Here is a 19,539-nt window from a genome sequence, read left to right on the forward strand (position 1 = left end):
TATCTCCCCTAAGTGCCTTTCTCAAAATCGTTGAGTAGATTAAATATTAACAAATCCGGGACAAAGCATACAGGTAAAACACTTCTATGTCTGCTGCTCCTCCCCACCTCCCCAGTCTGAAACCAAACTACTAATGAGTATTTCCTGGGACCCTTTTTCAACCAGCTGGGGCCTCAAATCTGCAATATGGGTCCAGATCTCGCCAGGAAGAGCCAAATTTAATCTTAGAGGAAAAAGTCAGGTAGAATTAAAACCCTGGATTTCACGGTCTTTATAAAATTACATCTGTAACATCAACCGACATCTTCTACCTCCAACCACCCACTTTGATTACTTGCTGCAGTCATCCACCTCCTTTTTGGCCCTACCTCCAGTTTTCTGAGCATATCTGGAAGACTCTCACGCCCTCCTTTTCCTCCCTTACACTGAGCCTCAAGGACTTCAACACCCATATGAATGGTCATTCATTCGTTCAATCATATTTATTGAGCGATTACTGGGTGCAGACCAACTTGGCCTCATGCCACCTGTCATTATACCGTTTCTGATTTCACTCTGAACCCTGCAATCCCAGCTCCAGACCACACCTTTTAATCCACTTTCTCTCTCCCTCCACCACCTCCCCCCCTCCCCCCCCTCCCCCCCCGCCCCCCCCCCCCGCCAAATACCCTCTCACCAGACCCAGTCGTCTGATCTCAACCCCTCCAGGTGGCCCATCTAATTTCTCCTCTCGATGCACAAACTTTTGCCCTCCATCTGCCCATTCTGCCAAACTCACTACCAACTGCCCCCATTCCTCCGGTCTCATACCAATGCTAGGCCTGTATCACCTCAACAGTACACTTCCTCTGGCCCTCGGACCATGGAAGGCGGAAACCCAGGCACCAAGCCAATTTTACTCACTTTAAATTTGCCCTTATCTATTATAACTCTGCCCTATCTTCCGCTACTCACTACAATACTCCTCTTTCCTCATTAACTCCTACGTCCATTCGCCCCGTCAACCATTCCCGACCTTTACCTTCTGAAACCCCCATGCTCCCACCCTGCCATCCCTTGTGTCAGATGACCTTGCCAGCTACTTGAAAAGAAATCCAAATAATCAAGCATGAGTTTCCCCGAGAGGAAACGGCATGGCAAAATAGCAGAACATCGGCCTAAGAGCCGAAGGAACGGGTTCAAGTCCACACGGCGCCCCTATCTTGCCGTGTGACCGTGGGCAGGTCACTCAACTTCTCTGTACTTCAGTTTCCTCACCTGCAAAATGGGAATAATATCTGCCTTTCCTACCTACCTCACAGGTTTGAGGTGAAGGCTACTGCCCCCAGTAAGCACTCATTGGAGACCACTGGTTGACTCTGGCCTAAACTCCTTGAATGGGTTGTACACATACGCTGCCTCCATTTCCTCTCCTCCCTCCAACTACAGTCTGGTTTCCATCTCCTTCACTCTACCAAGACCCCTGAGGCTCCTCTCTCCAAGGTCACTGATGACCTCCTTCTCGCCACATCTAACAGATTTTACTCCACCTATTCTTCCTCAATTTCCTGTGTGCCTCTGACACTGAGGATCACTCCCTCCTCTGTTGGAAACCTTGGGTAAAAACCTTGGTTTTTCCAACACATCTCTTCCGGTTGTCTTATCTTTCTGGCTGACTCTTCTCCATGTCTCTGGCCAGCCCGTCCTCTGACTCCTGTCCCCTTTCTGTGGATGCCCCTAAACACTCTGGGTCCCCCTCTATTCACAATCTTCTTTGAGGACCTCATCCACTCCCCCCCAGCTTCAGCATCAGCTCTTTGGATCCTAAATCCGCATCACTTTCTGCCATCTCATGCATCCCCCTGTTTATTGGATGTCCCACCAGCACCTTGAGGTCAATAGTGTGGCCTAGTGCAAAGGCAACAGTCCTGTGAGTCAGAGGACCTGGATTTTAAACCCAGCTCCACTACTTGTCTGCTGTGTGACCTTAGGCAAGTCACAACTTCTCTGTGTCTCAGTACCTCACCTGTAAAATGTGGATGAAGAATGTGAGCCCCACGTGGGACATGGACTGTGTTCGACCTGATTAGCTTGCATCTACCCCAGTGCTTTGTAGTGCCTAGCACATACTAAGAACTTAACGAACATCAGTGAGTCATTTAAAAAAATCTCCAAAACCCGGAACTCACTTTTCCTCCCAGATCCACTCCCCACCTATCCTTTACTTCTCTCAAGCTCGTAACCTTAGCATTACCCTTGACTCTTCCCTCTTTTTCAACATCCACTTTCAGCCTGTCATCAGTCTTTGCTCCACGACACTCGGAAAATCTGCCTCTTCCTCTCCATCCAAACAGATACTACATTGGTACCGTTATTTCTCATAACCCATCTTAACTACTGCAGCAGGCTCCAGTCTCTCTCTACTCCAATTCATACTTCATTAGGATGCCAGAAATTTTCTCGAACACTTCTCTGCCCATCTTTCCACCTCTAAAAATCCTCCCAAGGTTACCAATCCGCTCCACATCCAGCAGAAACTCCTGACCACTGACTGGCTTTAAAGCATTCAACTCTCTCCTTCCTACTTAGTCACTCTATTCTCCCACTATAACCCAGCTTGCACTTCTTTGTTCCTCAAGTTAGCTTAGTCACTGTGCCTCATTCTTGTCTGTCCTCATCACCAACCTCTTGCTCAAGACCTCCCTCCTGCATGAAATTCCATTCCCCTTTCCATCCACCAGACCAAAGCTCTCCCATCTTCAAAGCCCCTCTAAAAATCACACCTCCGCTAATTGATTTCTAATCTCCCCACTTTTATACCCTCAAATGTCACTTAACTCCATCCATGCTACATAAGCACTCACATACTCATAACCCCCAAAGCACTTAGGTTCACATCTTTAAGATTATTACTTCTAATTTGTGTCAGCTTCTGTTTCCCCAGTTAAATTCCTTAAGTTTAATGAGGGCAGAAATCAAGCACTCAAGAGTAAGTGCTCAATAAATAGGAATGAATGAATAAATACCTTTGATTGAGTGATTCTAATTCTACTGTACTTTCCCTAGCGCTCTTTAGAAAGCTTTGCACAAAGCAAGCACTTCATAAACACTATTGGTTGAATGAGATGACAATTATCCCAATCCACTAATTTTCTACGGAAGCCTTCATTAACTCTACAATATACCCTGGATAGAGGTGCAAAAGATTTATGTATATACCCCATCAACTTAAAGCTTACTGACTACATTTTATATTTGTATTTAACTAATTTCCCTACTAAAATAAAATACCAATTCAAGCATTTTCAGATGAACTTAAACTGGCTCCGAACACCGCAACCACTCCAAAATTGTGTTTCTGTCATGCGCCTCTAAAGTCCTCCTCTAGTTGACAGGATATTTGTGAGCAGGGATGATGTCTACCAGCTCTACTGCATTATACTCATTTTTACTGTACTAAGCCCTCGGGCCCCCTATTCTTCCTCCCTCGCCTGTGCACTCGGGTGTATACCCAAGCCTTTGATATTTGCCCCAGCCCCAGAGCGCTTATGTACACAGCCTTATACTCTGCCATTTCTTTTTCTGTAATTTCTGTTCATGTCTGTCTCCCCAACTAGGCTGTCAGCAATTTTTGGACAGCAATCTTGTCTCCCAGCAGCCTTGTGCTCCACTCTTTCAAATGCTTAGTACAGTACTCTGCACAGAGTAAGCACTCAATAAATGCCATCGACTGACTGACGTTTGTTTACCCTACCACTCCCATTAGGTTATGAATTTCTCATGAGAAGCGAGAGTGTTTGATTCTCTCTTCAGTACCTGTGTGCTCTGCACCCATGAATCCTCAGTACTCTATTACTGAAACCATACTTCAGAGGAACAATAATAATAATAATAATGTTGGTATTTGTTAAGCGCTTACTATGTGCCGAGCACTGTTCTAAGCGCTGGGGTAGACATAGGGGAATCAGGTTGTCCCACGTGGGGCTCACAATCTTAATCCCCATTTTACAGATGAGGGAACTGAGGCACAGAGAAGTTAAGTGACTTGCCCACAGTCACACAGCCGACAAGTGGCAGAGCTGGGATTCGAACTCATGAGCCCTGACTCCAAAGCCCGTGCTCTTTCCACTGAGCCACGCTGCTTCTCATAAGCAAGTGTTTGCATGTATACATATACAGTACTGATATAGTAGTACTGTATAACAGTGTGGCCTAGTGGAAAGAGCGGGGGCCTGGGAGTCGGAGGACCTGGGTTCTAATCCCGGCTCCACCACCGGCCTGCTGTGTGACCTTGGGCAACTCACTTCACCTCTCTGTGCCTCAGTTCCCTCATCTGTAAAATGGGAATTCAATCTGTGAGCCTCATGTGGGACAGGGAGTGTGTCCAGCCTGATTCTCTGCTATCTACCCCAGCGCTTAGTACAGTGCCTGGCATACAGTACGCTCTTAAACACCATAATTATTAAGTAGGTGGTCTAGGAGAAAACACGGGTCTGGGAGTCAAAAGATCTGTATTTCAGTCTCACTTCTGGCACTTGCTTGCTGGGTGACCTTGGGCAGGTCACTTAATTCTGTGTCTCCTCTGCAAAATGGGGGTTCAATACCTGTCTTCCTCAGACTGTGAAAAGGAGACCGGGCTCAACCTATCTTGTAGAGTGTTTGGCACATAGTGTACACTTAGCTGTCACAATTCCTATGACTACCGCTATAATCTCTTATTGCAAAATGATCAGTGTCTACCTCGCCAATGTTCTGTCATGTTTAATTAACCTCTCTCTCAGTCCTAACCTAAATCACGCGGACCAAAACCTCACCAATGTTAAGAGGAAAAGTACACTTTTACCCTAAGCAAGCTAAGAGATTACGGGTCAAGCAGCTTCCTGAGATCCATGAGGATCAGAAGGGGGGCTGGTAAACGGCGGGGTGAAACCCAAACGTATACATTTATTTTGGCAACTGCAGCCCATTCATCAAAGCAACAGTCCCTCGGAGAAGAGCGTGTCGCAAACTTTCCACTGAAACAAAATAAACTGGTCTGCTAAGGAAGAGTTCTAAATGAGAGGACCAGCCGACGGTCCCTACCCTCGCCGTCCAAACAAGCCACGTTCATGAAGGCAAGGATCTTTGGGGCCGAAAAAAGCTCCTGAAACGCCCTGCCTTTTCTGAAGTTTCACCTCCAGACCCCAATATCCTCCTCTCGCACACGATGCCCCCGGGGCACACCGCCTCTTTGGCGAAGCGCAGGGTTCATTTTAGTGTTGTCCTAAATATCTGCTTTTTAAGGACATTTAAAGGAGGGGCACAACGTTTGTGGCTGTATAAAAACCTGGGTCGTGGCCTTTTTCGGCTACCACCCTCCAAGTCCCCTACACATGGCTCTCGGCGACCGATGGTCCCGGAGAATTAAAAAAATTGGTGAGGGTGAGTCCTACCTCCTCCGTCCACGACGTCTCACCCTGATCTGTGGAGAGAAGAAATGGCCCTCGGCACCTGCCCCGAGCCCTCAAGTCTTTCGGGGCCTGGCGATGATGGGGGGTCTGAGGGAGAAGCAACGGGGCTCAGTGGAAAGAGCCTGGCCTGAGTCAGAGGTCATGAGTTCTAATCCCAGCTCCGCCACCTGTCAGCTGTGTGACTTTGGGCAAGTCACTTCGCTTCTCGCTGCCTCACTGACCTCTGGAAAATGGGGATTCAGACTGTGAGCCTCATGTGAGAAGCAGCATGGCTTAGTGGAAAGAGCCCGGGCTTGGGAGTCAGAGGTCATGGGTTCTAATTCCAGCTCCGCCACTTGTCTGCTGTGTGACCTTGTGCAAGTCACTTAACTTTTCTGGGCCTCAGTTACCTCAGTTACCCACCTGGGACAACCTGATTACCCTATATCTACCCCAGCGCTTAGAACAGAGCTCGGCACATAGTAAGCGCTTAACAAACACCATAATTATTATTACTCTATCTACCCCAGTGCTTAGAACAGTGCTCAGCACATAGTAAGTGCTTAATACCAACATTATTATTATTATTATTATTATTATTGGCGGGGGGGGGGGGGGAATGAGAGCAGCAGGGCCTGGAAGGGATGTACTCAAATCCCGGCTCTGCCGCTCATCAACTGTGTGACTTTGGGCAAGTCACTTCACTTCTCTGTGTCTCAGTGACCCAACTCTAAAATGGAGATAAAGGAGAATAATAACAATAATGTTGGTATTTGTTAACCGCTTACTATGTGCCAAGCACCGTTCTAAGCGCCGGGGTAGATATAAGGTGATCAGGCTGCCCCACGTGGGGCTCACAGTCTTCATCCCCATTTTCCAGATGAGGTCACTGAGGCCCAGAGAGTTGAAGTAACTTACCCCAGGTCACCCAGCAGACAAGTGGCAGAGCCGACATTAGAACCCACGACTTCCGACTCCCAAGCCCGGACTCTTTCCAATGAGCCAAGGAAGAAGACTGTGAGCCCCATGTGGGACAACCTGCTCGCCTTGTACCCTTCCCTGCGCTTAGAAAAGAGCTTGGTGCCTAGTAAGCGCTTAACAAATACCGCCATCATCATCATCATCATCACTATTAAACAAATACCACCATCATTATCATTATTAAATGAATGCCATCATCATCAGTATTAAATGAATGCCATCATCATTATTATTAAATAAGTGCCATCATCATTATGAAACGAATGCCATCATCATCGTTATGAAACAAATGCCATCGTCATCATTATTATTATCAAACGAATGCCATCATCATCATTATTATTAAACAAATGCCATCATCAGTATTATTAAACGAATGCCATCATCATCAGTATTATTAAAGAATGCCATCATCATCATCATTATTATTATTAAACGAATGCCATCATCATCATTATGAAACAAATGTCATCATCATTATCATTATTAAACCAATGCCACTATCGTCATTATGAAACAAATGCCATCATCATTATCATTACTAAACGAATGCCATCCCCATCATTATTAAACAAACGCCATCATCATCACTATTAAACAAATGCCATGATCATTAAGTGCCATCATCATCATTATTATTAAGCAAATGCCATCACCATCATTATTAAACAAATGCTATCATTATTATTATTAAACAGATGCTATCATTATTAAACAAATATCATCATTATGAAACAAACGCTATCATCATCATCATGATCATCATTATTAAACAAATTCTATCATCATCATCATGAAACAAATGCTATCATCATCATCATGATGAAACAAATTCTATCATCATCATCATTAAACAAATTCTATCATCATCATGATGAAACAAATGCTATCATCATCATCATTAAACAAATTCTATCATCATCATGATGAAACAAATTCTATCATCATCATGAAACAAATGCTATCCTCATCATCATCATGAAACGAATGCTATCCTCACCATTATTAAACAAATTCTACCATCATCATTATGAAACAAATGCTATCATCATCATTATTAAACAAATTCTATCATCATCATCATTATTAAACAAATTCTATCATCATCATCATGAAACAAATGCTATCATCATCACCATGAAACGAATGCTATCACCATTATTAAACAAATTCTACCAGCATCATTATGAAACAAATGCTATCATCATTAAACAAATTATAGCATCATCATCATCATGAAACAAATGCTATCATCATCACCATGAAACGAATGCTATCATCATCATTATTCATCAAATTCTACCATCATCATGATGAAACAAATGCTATCATCATCATCATGAAACAAATGCGATCATCCTCAGCATGAAACAAATGCCATGGTTATTAAGCAAAGGCCATCCTCATCACCACCCTCACTACCATTGAGCATGAGGGAGGGGTCAGACGCCCCCGGCCCCGGGCCCCCCTTTCTCCCTCGCCCCCGACCCTCCCGCAGCCCGGGTCCCCCCTTTCCGTCTCGGGGGGGTATTTACTGAGCGCTGCCGGGGTGGGGAGGGCCGTACTAAGCGCCTCCCTGGGACCAGTGATGCGAGACCGCCCGACCGGTCCTGCAGGCGCGAGGCCCCTCCGCCTCACGCCGCCATCGTGACAGCTGCCCTCCCTCCCCCCCCCACACCGCCACCTTGTTTCCCCTCCCCTTCCTCACCCGCCGCTTTCTCCTCAGGCCAAGGCGGAGGGAAGGAAGGAGGGGGCCGGGGGAGGGTGAGGCCGGCGCTCTCACCTCAGCCCCAGCCCCATTGTAGCCGCCGCCGCCGCCGCCGCCTCGCTGTCCGCTGGGCCGAGCCGCGGGCGAGGAGGGGGGGGGGGGGCGGGAGGGGGGAGCCGGCGCGCGCGCCCTCCCGCACCGGACGTGAGGTCACGTGACGGCCGCCTTCCCCGGCCTCGCGCGCAACGGCGATGGGACGGGCGCGCGCCGGGAGGGGGCTCTCGTCGCTGATTGGCGGGCCGGGCCGGCGAGGGCCAAGCCCATTGGAGGAAATCGTGCGGAGAAAGAGGGGGCGGGGGTGGGGGTGGGGCCGAACCGAACGGCCGCCTCTCTCATTCAGTCATTCATTCAGTCAGTCAATCATTCAGTCAGTCAGTCATTCAGTCAGTCAGTCAGTCAGTCAGTCATTCATTCAGTCAGTCAATCATTCAGTCAGTCAGTCAATCATTCAGTCAGTCAGTCATTCAGTCAGTCAATCATTCAGTCAGTCAGTTATTAAGTCATTCATTCAGTCAGTCAGTCAATCATTCAGTCAGTCATTCAGTCATTCATTCAGTCAGTCATTCAGTCAGTCAGTCATTCAGTCAGTCAGTCAGTCATTCAGTCAGTCAATCATTCAGTCAGTCAGTTATTAAGTCATTCATTCAGTCAGTCAGTCAATCATTCAGTCAGTCATTCAGTCATTCATTCAGTCAGTCAGTCATTCAGTCAGTCAGTCAATCATTCAGTCAGTCAGTCAATCATTCAGTCAGTCAGTCAATCAGTCAGTCAGTCAGCCAGTCAGTCAGTCAGTCAGTCAGCCAGTCATTCATTCCTTCGATCAATCGTATTTGTTGAGCCCTTACTATAATAATCATCGTAATGGTGGTATTTGTGAAGCGCTTACTCTCTGCCAAGCGCTGTTCTAAGCGCTGGGGGACATACAAGGTCATCAGGTCCCACGTGGGGCTCACAGGCTTCAGCCCCATTTTATAATGGTATTTGTGAAGAGCTTACTCTGTGCCAAGCACCGTTCTAAGCACTGGGGGACATACAAGGTCATCAGGTTGTCCCATGAGGGTCTCACAGGCTTCATCCCCACTTTATAATTTTGGTATCTGTGAAGCGCTTACTCTGTGCCAAGCGCCGTTCTAAGTGCTGGGGGACATACGAGGTCATCAGCTGGGCCCACGTGGGGCTCACAGGCTTCATCCCCATTTTATAATGTTGGTATTTCTTAAGCGCTTACTATGTGCCAAGCGCTGCTCTAAGCGCTGGGGAACATACAAGGTCATCAGGTCCCACGTGGGGCTCACAGGCTTCAGCCCCATTTTATAATGTTGGTATTTGTTAAGCGCTGACTCTGTGCCAAACACTGTTCTAAGCACTGGGGGAGATACGAGGTCATCAGGTTGTCCCAAGTGGGTCTCACAGGCTTCATCCCCACTTGATAATTTTGGTATTTGTGAAGCGCTTCCTCTGTGCCACGCACTGTTCTAAGCACTGGGAGAAATACAAGGTCATCAGGTTGGCCCACATGGGGTTCACAGGCTTCATCCCCACTTTATAATGTTGGTATTTCTTAAGCACTTACTATGTGCGAAGCACTGTTCTAAGTGCTGGGATGGGGGGGGGGGGAATACAAGGTCATCAAGTTGTCCCATGTGGGGTTTACAGGCTTCATCCCTATTTTAATGATGGTATTGGTTAAGCACTTACTATATGCCGAGCATTGTTCTAAGCACTGGGTAGATACAAGGTAAACATATTGTCCCACGTGCGGCTCACAGGCTTCACCCCCATTTTAATAATGTTGGTATTTGTTAAGCGCTTACTATGTGCAGAGCACTGTTCGAAGCGCCGGGTAGATAGAAGGTAATCAGGTTGTTCCACGTGGGGCTCACAGTCTTCATCCCCATTTTACAGATGAGGTCACTGAGGCACAAAGAAGTGAAGTGACTTGCCCAAGGTCACACAGCTGACAAGTGGCGGAGCCGGGATTAGAACCCACGACCTCTGACTCCCAAGCCCGGGCTCTTTCCACTGAGCCACGCTGCTTCTTCATCCCCATTTTACAGATGAGGGAACTGAGGCCCAGAGAAGGGAAGTGATTTGCCCAAAGTCACACAGCCAACAAGGGGCGGAGTGGGATTAGAACCCATCACCTCTGACTCCCAAGCCCGGTCTCTTGCCCCACTGGGCTAAGTGCTTGATGATGATGGTATTTGCTAAGCGCTTACTATGTGCGAAGCACTGTTCTAAGCGCTGGGGGGCATACAAAGTGAGTGGACAATATGGCAACAGATAGAGACAATCCCTGCCCAACAATCGGCTCGCACCAATTGAGGGGATTGTCCATTCCAAGCACTCAGGCCACCCTCTGCACATAGTAAGCGCTCAATAAATACCACTGAATGAATGAATGGATGGATGGATGAATGAATGAATGAATGAATGAATGAATGAATGAATGAATGAATGAATGAATGAATGACGGCATTGGTGAGCAAAAGAGAAGGGGGAACCACTGCATCTCAAGCTTTCTGGCAAAATTCACTGTTGATTAAAACTATTGGAAAGCCATAATTGCATTTTCATACTTTCATGATTGTGATATCAGATTTCCCCCATCTTTAATGGCCATCATCGTGGCAAGAGCACGGACTTGGGAGTCAGAGGACGTGGGTTCTAATCCTGCCTCCTCCACTCCTCTGCTGTGTGATCTTGGGCAAGTCACTTCACTTCCCTAGGCCTCGGTTACCTCATCGTCAAATGGGGACTGAGACCGTGAGCCCCACGTGGGACAACCGGATTACCTTATATCTACCGCGGCGCTTAGAACAGGGCTGGGCACATAGTAAGCTCTTAACAAATACCAGCGTCATCATTATTATTATTCTATCCTATCCTCAACCACTTTAGAATTCTGTCATTTCTTTCATCATAAATACTGCCTTTTGCACATTCACTCAGCCCTCAATAAATAAGATTGAATGAATGATCTAGCCCGTAAATCGTGATCTAGTCCATAGTTGCCCGGTAGGCAACTTTGATATCCCGGCTTATAATACTTCTTTTAGTCGATTGTCCCTCTTGCCTATTCCCCAACCCTGTGGCCGTTCATTTCTTTTCTTCCCCTTTTGCCTACATGTCGTAGACGGCATGGAGGGAAACTGAAAAGCCCTCACTTTCAGCAGCAGCTCCAAAATATCACCATTATCACCATGTTCTAGAAGAATCACCTGCTACGCCTTGATCATACGGTTTACCCAACAAACACAACCTCCTTGGCTTTATAACTTTCCAACTGTTTTATTTCAGTCGAATTTGTTTCAGCAGAAACAACAGAGTGAATGTGGAACCATTTGTGGGAGAGGAAGCAAAGGGTGATAGTGTGATGTGTCAGAAGTTTATGAAACCAAAATCCAAGCCCTTCCGGTGACTTCTAAAAAGTGAATGATTTTAACCTCTTTTATGCCTAATCAGTAAAATGTAAAGTATTGACATTTTTGTTGGGCCCTCTTGAAGAAAAACCAAGAATGCAGAGTAATTGAGTGTCCTGAAATTATGGCTAATTCATTCAATCGTATTTATTGAGCGCTGTGTGCAGAGCACTGTACTAAGTGCTTGGAATGCCACTTGTCAGCTGTGTGGCTGGGGGCAAGTCACTTAACTTCTCTGTGCCTCAGTTCCCTCATTTGTAAAATGGGGATTAAGACTGTGAGCCTCACGTGGGACAACGTGATTACCCTGTATCTACCCCAGCGCTTAGAACAGTGCTCTGCACATAGTAAGCGCTTAACAAATACCAACATTATTATTATTATTACAATTGTCCCCCTGGTCTTCTTATCTCTCTGCCGGTCCTCCACAGTCTCTTTTCCCAGCTCTTCATTTCTATGTGGATGATTCCCAAATCTCTCCACCCCCGACCCCGCAACCTCTTCAGGATATCTCCATCTGGGTGTCCCCCCAAAAAACTTAACCTGACCAAAACGGAACAGATCAACTTCCCATCCCATCCCTCTCCTCCCCACCCCCGACTCTCCCATCACTGTAGACATCACAGACCCTGCCTCACAAGCCCCAAACCTTGGTATTATCCCTGACTCTTCTCTCAATCCACCGGCATATTCAGTCTCTTACCCAATCTTTTCAGTTCTACCTTCATACCATCTCTAGAATCTGCCCTTTTCTCTCCATCATTCTTTCATTGTCGTATTTATTGAGTGCTTACTGTGTGCAGGGCAGTGTTCTAAGCGCTTGGGAGAGTACTAATAATAATCATTACGGTATTTGTTAAGCGCTTACTAAGCTCTGGGGTAGATACAGGATAATCGGGTTGGACACAGTCCCTTTTCCACAAAGTGCTCACACTCTTAATCCCCATCTTACAGAAGAGGGAATTGAGGCACAGGGAAGAGAGAATTGAGGCACAGGGAAGTAAAATGACTTGCCCAGGGTCACACAGCAGACAGGTGTCAGAGCCAGGATTTAAACCCATGACCTTCTGGCTCCCAGGCCGGTGCTCTATCCACTAGGCCATGCTGATTGAACGGATACATTCCCTGCCCACAACGAAACCACTACCAAGCTGATCCAAGCACTTATCACATCCTGCCTTGACTACAGCATCAGCCTCTACGCTGAACTTCCTGCTTCCTGCCTTTCCCAAGCAATCAGTCAGTGGTTTTTATCGAGCGCTCACCACGTGCAGAGCACTGTACTAAGGGCTAGGAGAGTAGAATACAGTCGAATTAGCAGACACGATCCCTACCCATGACAAGCTTACTTTGTGCCTACTAACAATAAAGCTGGTATTTGTTAGACGCTTACTATGTACCAAGCACTATTCTAAGAGCTGGGTAGATACAGAGTGATCTGGTTGCCCCACGTGGGGCTCACCGTCTTCATCCCCATTTTACAGACGAGGGAACTGAGGCCTAGAGAAGTGAAGTGACTTGCCCAAAGTCACACAACGGACAAGCGGTGGAGCCAGGATTTGAACCCATCACCTCTGACTCCCCAGCCCGGGCTCCTTCCACTGAGCCACGCTGCTTCTCTAAAGCACTCTCTAAGCACTAAGTACTAAGCACTCTCCTCTCTAATCCATACTTCACTCACCTGTTAGAGAAGCAGCGTGGCTCAGTGGAAAGAGCACGGGCTTTGGAGTCAGGGCTCATGAGTTCGAATCCCAGCTCTGCCACTTGTCAGCTGTGTGACTGTGGGCAAGTCACTTCACTTCTCTGGGCCTCAGTTCCCTCATCTGTAAAATGGGGATGAAGACTGTGAGCCCCACGTGGGACATCCTGATTCCCCTGTGTCTACCCCAGCGCTTAGAACAGTGCTCGGCACATAGTAAGCGCTTAACAAATACCAACATTATTATTATCATTTTAATTAATCGATCAATCAATCAGATTGATTGATCAATTAATCATATTGAGCCACAGAGAAGCAGCGTGACTCAGTGGAAAGAGTCCGGTCTGGGGAGTCAGAGGGCATGGGTTCAAATCCCGGCTCTGCCACTTGTCAGCTGTGTGACTTTGGGCAAGTCACTTCACTTCTATTCTTCTTCTAGTCTTCACTCTCTTCAAAAAATACTATTGAATGAATGAATGAACTTCTCTGTGCCTCAGTTCCCTCAACAGTAAAATGGGGATTAATACTGTGAGCCCCAAGTGGGACAACCTGAACACCTTGTATCCTCCCCAGCACTTAGAATAGTGTTTTGCACATAGTAAGCGCTTGACAAATGCCATCATTATTATTATTATATTTATTTAGTGCTTACTGTATGCAGAGCACTGTACTAAGCTCTTGGGAGAGTACAATATAACAATATGGCAGTGTTGGTAGTCACGTTCCCTCCCCGGGGGAGACAGACATTAATATAAATAAATTAGAGTTTATAAGTGCTGCGGGGCTGAGGGAGGGGTGAATAAAGGGAGCAAATCCAAGCGCAAGGGCAACGCAGAAGGGAGTGGGAGAAGAAGAAATGAGGGCTTAGTCAGGGAAGGCCTCTTGGAGGAGGTGTGCCTTTAATATGGATTTGAAGGTGGGGAGAGTAATTGAAGATATGAAGAGGGAGGGTGTTCTGGGCCAGAATATCCATTTCAGGGGGGCCTGTCTTTAAAAGTAAGTAGAGTTTAGAGCCTTGAAAAGAGTACAGTTTTCAGATCTATACATATTGGAGAGGTCAGAGGTGGTCACTGGTGAATTCTCTGGGCTTACTAGTACTGGACCTCCAAACCTATTTCTGTCTAAAATTCCACACCTACACTTTCTTCTCTGAGTCTCTCTATAATAACTGACAATTGCCTTTAAAGCCCTAGATCAGATGTCTCTTTCCTCTGTTTCCTCTCTCTCCTCCCACTACACCCAAGTTTACACTTCACGCCTCCCGACCGTTCCTCATGTTCAATTTTCCCAACTCCAACTATTTGGCACATGCCCTTCCTTCTGGTGGAACTCCCTTTCCACAAAATACATCCCTCCCACCCTTCAGAGCCTTCCTAAAATAACATCTCCAGGAGGAGATGTACTCCTGGAAAACAAATAAATCTCTGTATTTGTCAAGCACTTACCATGTGCTAAGCTCTATAGACTGTGAGCTCGTTGTGGGCAGGAAATATCACTGTTTATTGTTGCATTGTACTTTCCCAAGTACTTAGTACAGTCCTCTGCACACAGTAAGCGCTTTATAAATGCAACTGAATAGATGAATGAACGAACTAAGATCTGGAGTGGATACATGCAAATTGGGTTGAACACAGTCCCTGTCCCACCTGGGGCTCACAGTCTTTATCCTCATGTTGCAAATGAGGTCACTGCTGCCCAGAGAAGTCAAGTGACTTGCCCAAGGTCACACAGCAGACAAGCGGCAGAGCCAGGATTAGAACCCAGGTCCTTCTGACTCCCAGGCCCAGGCTCTATCCATCAGGCTACACTGCTTCTCCAATAATCTGCTGTGTGACCTTGGGCAAGTCATTTAACTTCTCTGTGCCTCAGTTACCTCATCTGTAGAAATGGGGATTAAAAAATGTGAGCCTCACGTGGGGCAACCTGATCACCCTGTATCTACCCCAGTGCTTAGAACAGTGCTCTGCACATAGTAAGCGCTTAACAAATACCATAATTTTTATTAATAAAGTCTCACTATTCCACACTATCTAAAACATGTAGTAACCCATTTCTTGCCAAAGGAGGTTGCAGGGTGTACTGCCAATCCCTTGTAATATTAGTGTTTAGATACTGAACACCTCAAGTGACTTCATTTGTAAGATTTAACTTAAAATACCAGAAATCTAATTAAAGGGCATTCATTCATTCATCCATTCATCCAATCGTATTTATTGAGCGCTTCCTGTGTGCAGAGCACTGTACTAAGCACTTGGAAAGTACAAATCAGCAATAAAGAGAGACGATCCCTGCCCACGCTGGGCTTACAGTCTAGAAGGGGGAAGACAGACATCAAAACAAGTAAAGAGGCATCAATATTAATAAATAGAATTATAGATATATACAAATATGCATAAATGCTGTGGAGTGCGGAGGAAGGCCTCTTGGAGGAGGTGCGCCTTCAGGTGAGCTTTGAATGGGGGGAGAGTGATTGTTTGGCAGATTTGAAGAGAGAGGGAGTTCCAGGACAGAGGTAGGACGAGGACCAGGAGTTGAGGGCGGATCAGGCGAAATCGAGGCACAGTAAGGTTAGCACCGGAGGAGCGAAGTGTGCGGGCTGGGATGCAGAAGGAGCGAAGGGAGGTGTGGTAAAAAGGGGCAAGGTGATGGAGAGCTCTGAAGCCCATAGTGAGGAGTTTTTGTTTGATGACACTCAATTCGGCTACATGATTCAAGCCACACGGGGATTGAGTTTAGAGTTTGATATCCGAACATTATTAGACTACACAAAGGGGAAAACAAGGTTCACAAAAATAAGGTCAAGATCCTCACCTGTAGCTTCAAAGCTCTCAATCACCTTGTCCCCTCCTACCGCACCTCGCTACTCTTCTCCTACAACCCAGCCCGCACACTTCGCTCCTCTAATGCCAACCTACTCATTGTACCCCAGTCTTGTCTATCTCGCTGATGACCCCTCTCCCACGTCCCACCTCTGATCCGGAACACCCTCTCTCCTCATATAGGACAGACAATGACTCTCCCCCATTTCAAAGCCATACTGAAGGAACATTTCCTCCAAGAGGCCTTCCCTGACTAAGCCCTCCCTTCCTCTTCTCCCACTCCCTTCTGTATCACCCTGACTTGCTCCCTTTATTCATCCCCCCTTCCAGCCCCACAGCACTTATGTCCATATCTGCAATTTATTTATTTATATCAATGCCTGTCTTCCCCTCTAGGCTGTAAGCTCTTTGTGGGCAGAGAGTGTGTCTGTTCATCGCTATATAATAATAATAATAATGTCGGTATTTGTTAAGCGCTTACTATGTGCAGAGCACTGTTCTAAGCACTGGGGTAGATACAGGATAATCAGGTTGTCCCACGTGAGGCTCACGGTCTTAATCCCCATTTTACAGATGAGGTAACCGAGGCCCGGAGAAGTTAAGTGACTTGCCCACAGTCACACAGCTGACAAGTGGCAGAGCCGGGAGTCGAACCCATGAACTCTGACTCCCAAGCCCGGGTTCTTTCTACTGAACCAGGCTGAGAGAGTATCATGGCCCCCTGGAGAGGTGTGATTTGTGGAAGGGCTTTGAAGATGGGGAAAGCAATGATCTGCCAGAAGTGAGATGGGGGGAAGTCACAGCACTGCTCCCAAGCGCTTAGTACAGCGCTCTGCACACAGTAACCACTCAATAAATGCGACGGTATGACTGAATGAACTTGGTAGGAGAGAAAAGACCCCTGAAAGCCACTAGCCACAGCAGTTCATTTATCACTGGTTGCGACTCTTTAACGTGGAAAACGGGCAGCCAGAGTGTAAAAACACTGCCGGCCACAGCCCTCCTGCAAGGCTCCTCCTCCTTGCGTTCCTTGGAATATTGGTGAGGTCTTCCCTCAGGAACCACAGGTAAACCTCTGTTCAGAGATTTTGTAGCCAAGAGCTCGCTCAGAAGAATCAATTATCACGTGAGTGGCTTACACAGCTCCACCAGTGCTTTCTGGTCCCTGCCCATCACGTTCCTACTAGGACAGGGGATGAAACAAGGGACTAGGAAGCAACGTGGCCTAGTGGAGCGAGCATGGGCCTGGGAATCAGAAGGAATTGCGTTCTAATTCCGGCACCGCCATCTGTCTGCTGTGTGACCTAGAGCAAAACGCTTCACTTCCTCAGGCCTCAGTTACCTCATCTGCAAAATGGGGATTAAGACTGTGAGCCCCACGTGGGACAGGGACTGTGTCCAATCTAATTTACTTGTATCCAGCCCCGTGCTTTGTAAGGTGCCTGGCACATAGTAAGCGCTTAATGAATGCCATAGTAAAAAAATTACTAGTATAGGAGGGCAGAGTCGCAGCACACTATGAAATGCCTGCTGAGCTTCCTTGACGCACAGGATCCGGTAACAGTCAAAGGGATGATCTCAGGCTACTTCCCGTGCTGTAATAATAATAATAATAATAATAATGTTGGTATTTGTTAAGCGCTTACTATGTGCGGTGCACTGTTTTAAGCGCTGGGGTAGACACAGGGTAATCAGGTTGTCCCACATGAGGCTCACAGTCTTCATCCCCATTTTCCAGATGAGGTAACTGAGGCGCAGAGTGACTTGCGCACAGTCACACAACTGACAAGTGGCATAGCAGGATTCGAACCCATGATCTCTGACTCCCAAGCCGGGCTCTTTCCACTGAGCCACACTGCTTCTCATTGCAGGCTGTGCCCAAGTAAGCTAGTTTTTTTTCAGGATTTCTGTCCTCATGAAATGCCCCAGGTAGTTATTTAGCAAGAAACCTTCTCCCCTTCTCCCTTTCTCCCCAAAGGCCAAACTAAAACTAGAACCCAGATCTCCTCATTCCCAGAGCAGTGTTTTGTTTTGGGGTTTTTTTTCCACTGACCCAACAGCAAGGCACAGAAAGCACTGGAGTTTGGGGTCTCAGACGCTTTCCTGACTTCCTGCTTCCTCTTCATGTTCTAACCGTTAAAGCCAAAAGGGAATGTGCCAAAGTGGGGTCGAGGGCTACTGAAAGAGAGGCGTATTTTCAAATAGACCCACCCAAATCAAGGCTGTGAGTGTGACAGAGAGAGAGGAAACAGGAGTCCTGGGTGTATTATCTCAATGTAAAAAAATATTGGAACTCTGTGTAATGACTTAATGAAAAGAAGCACAGGGCCGGGAGTCAGGAGACCTGAGTTCTAATCCCGGCTCCGCCATCTACCTGCTATAAGTTAATCACTTAATTTCTCTGCACTTCAGTTCCCTCTTCTGCAAAATGGGGATTCAATACTTGGGCTCCCTCCTACCTAGAATATGAGCCTCAGGTGGGACCTGATATCTCATATGTCAGATGTCATATGAGAAGCAGCGTGGCTCAGTGGAAAGAGCACGGGCTTTGGAGTCAGGGCTCATGAGTTCGAATCCCAGCTCTGCCACTTGTCAGCTGTGTGACTGTGGGCAAGTCACTTAATTTCTCTGTGCCTCAGTTCCCTCATCTGTAAAATGGGGATTAAGACTGTGAGCCCCACGTGGGACAACCTGATTCCCCTATGTCTACCCCAGCGCTTAGAACAGTGCTCGGCACATAGTAAGTGCTTAACAAATACCAACATTATTATTATTATTATATCTACCCCAGCGCTCAGTATAGTGCTTGGCACATGGTAAGTGACTATAACCTCGTTGTGGGCAGATAATGTGTCTGTTAACTTTGTTGTATTGTGCTCTCCCAAGAGCTGAGCAAAGTGCTCTGCACATAGTAAGTGCTCAATCATTACCATCGACTGATTACCAAATACCACATTTATTGTTATCGCGTTATCAAGCAAGGGAATGAACTGCAATTTAATATCGAGTGGCATCTTGAGAACGCTTCGGGAATTTTCTGTTCCTCCCTTCCCCGTTCCCCGCCCCTCACCGCCAAGTTACTGTTTCTATTATTGTCCTTTCCTCTTACCAGCACCGGCTTCCAGCTCCGGGAATACAGGTAAATGAAATGGCCATAGCAGGAGAGCAGCTGTAGGCACGTTTTACCCCCGCCTCCCCAGCCAAGAGGACCTGGCAAATGAAATCCTCCGTTCTTCAGGTGCTGGGAGAAAAAAAACATTCTACACTGTCTCTTTGGAGTATCCAGTTACACGGTTGTCGTGTCTCTGACGCCAGCACTGGGGACAGTGAACTTTAAAACAACGTCCCTTTCTTTGCCTAATCCGGTAGGAAAACAAAATCCTCAAGTCTAAAAACCAGTCAAGCTAAAGATAGTAAATACCCGGTAGCCGAAACACGCATT

The 19,539-nt window shown here is 46.8% G+C and overlaps 1 protein-coding gene across 6 annotated transcripts in view; it reads right to left on the reverse strand.

Annotated features, from left to right (window-relative positions):
• The window catches only part of ATP13A3 (ATPase 13A3), a 102,317-nt gene extending 83,048 nt beyond the window's left edge, over positions 1-19,269 (reverse strand). For 3 of the 6 annotated variants that reach the window (XM_039912664.1, XM_039912662.1, XM_039912663.1), the window contains exon 1: positions 8,098-8,194. The gene's annotated coding sequence lies outside the window, so the exon portion shown is untranslated. Of the gene's footprint in view, positions 1-8,097; positions 8,196-19,206 lie in introns of those variants that run through there. The other 3 variants (XM_039912665.1, XM_029068892.2, XM_029068893.2) reach the window with 2 other exon arrangements.
• Positions 19,270-19,539: the final 270 nt, after the last annotated feature.

Source organism: Ornithorhynchus anatinus, chromosome 7 (genome assembly GCF_004115215.2).
Source record: "Ornithorhynchus anatinus isolate Pmale09 chromosome 7, mOrnAna1.pri.v4, whole genome shotgun sequence".
In the NCBI taxonomy this organism is placed as follows: Eukaryota; Metazoa; Chordata; class Mammalia; order Monotremata; family Ornithorhynchidae; genus Ornithorhynchus; species Ornithorhynchus anatinus.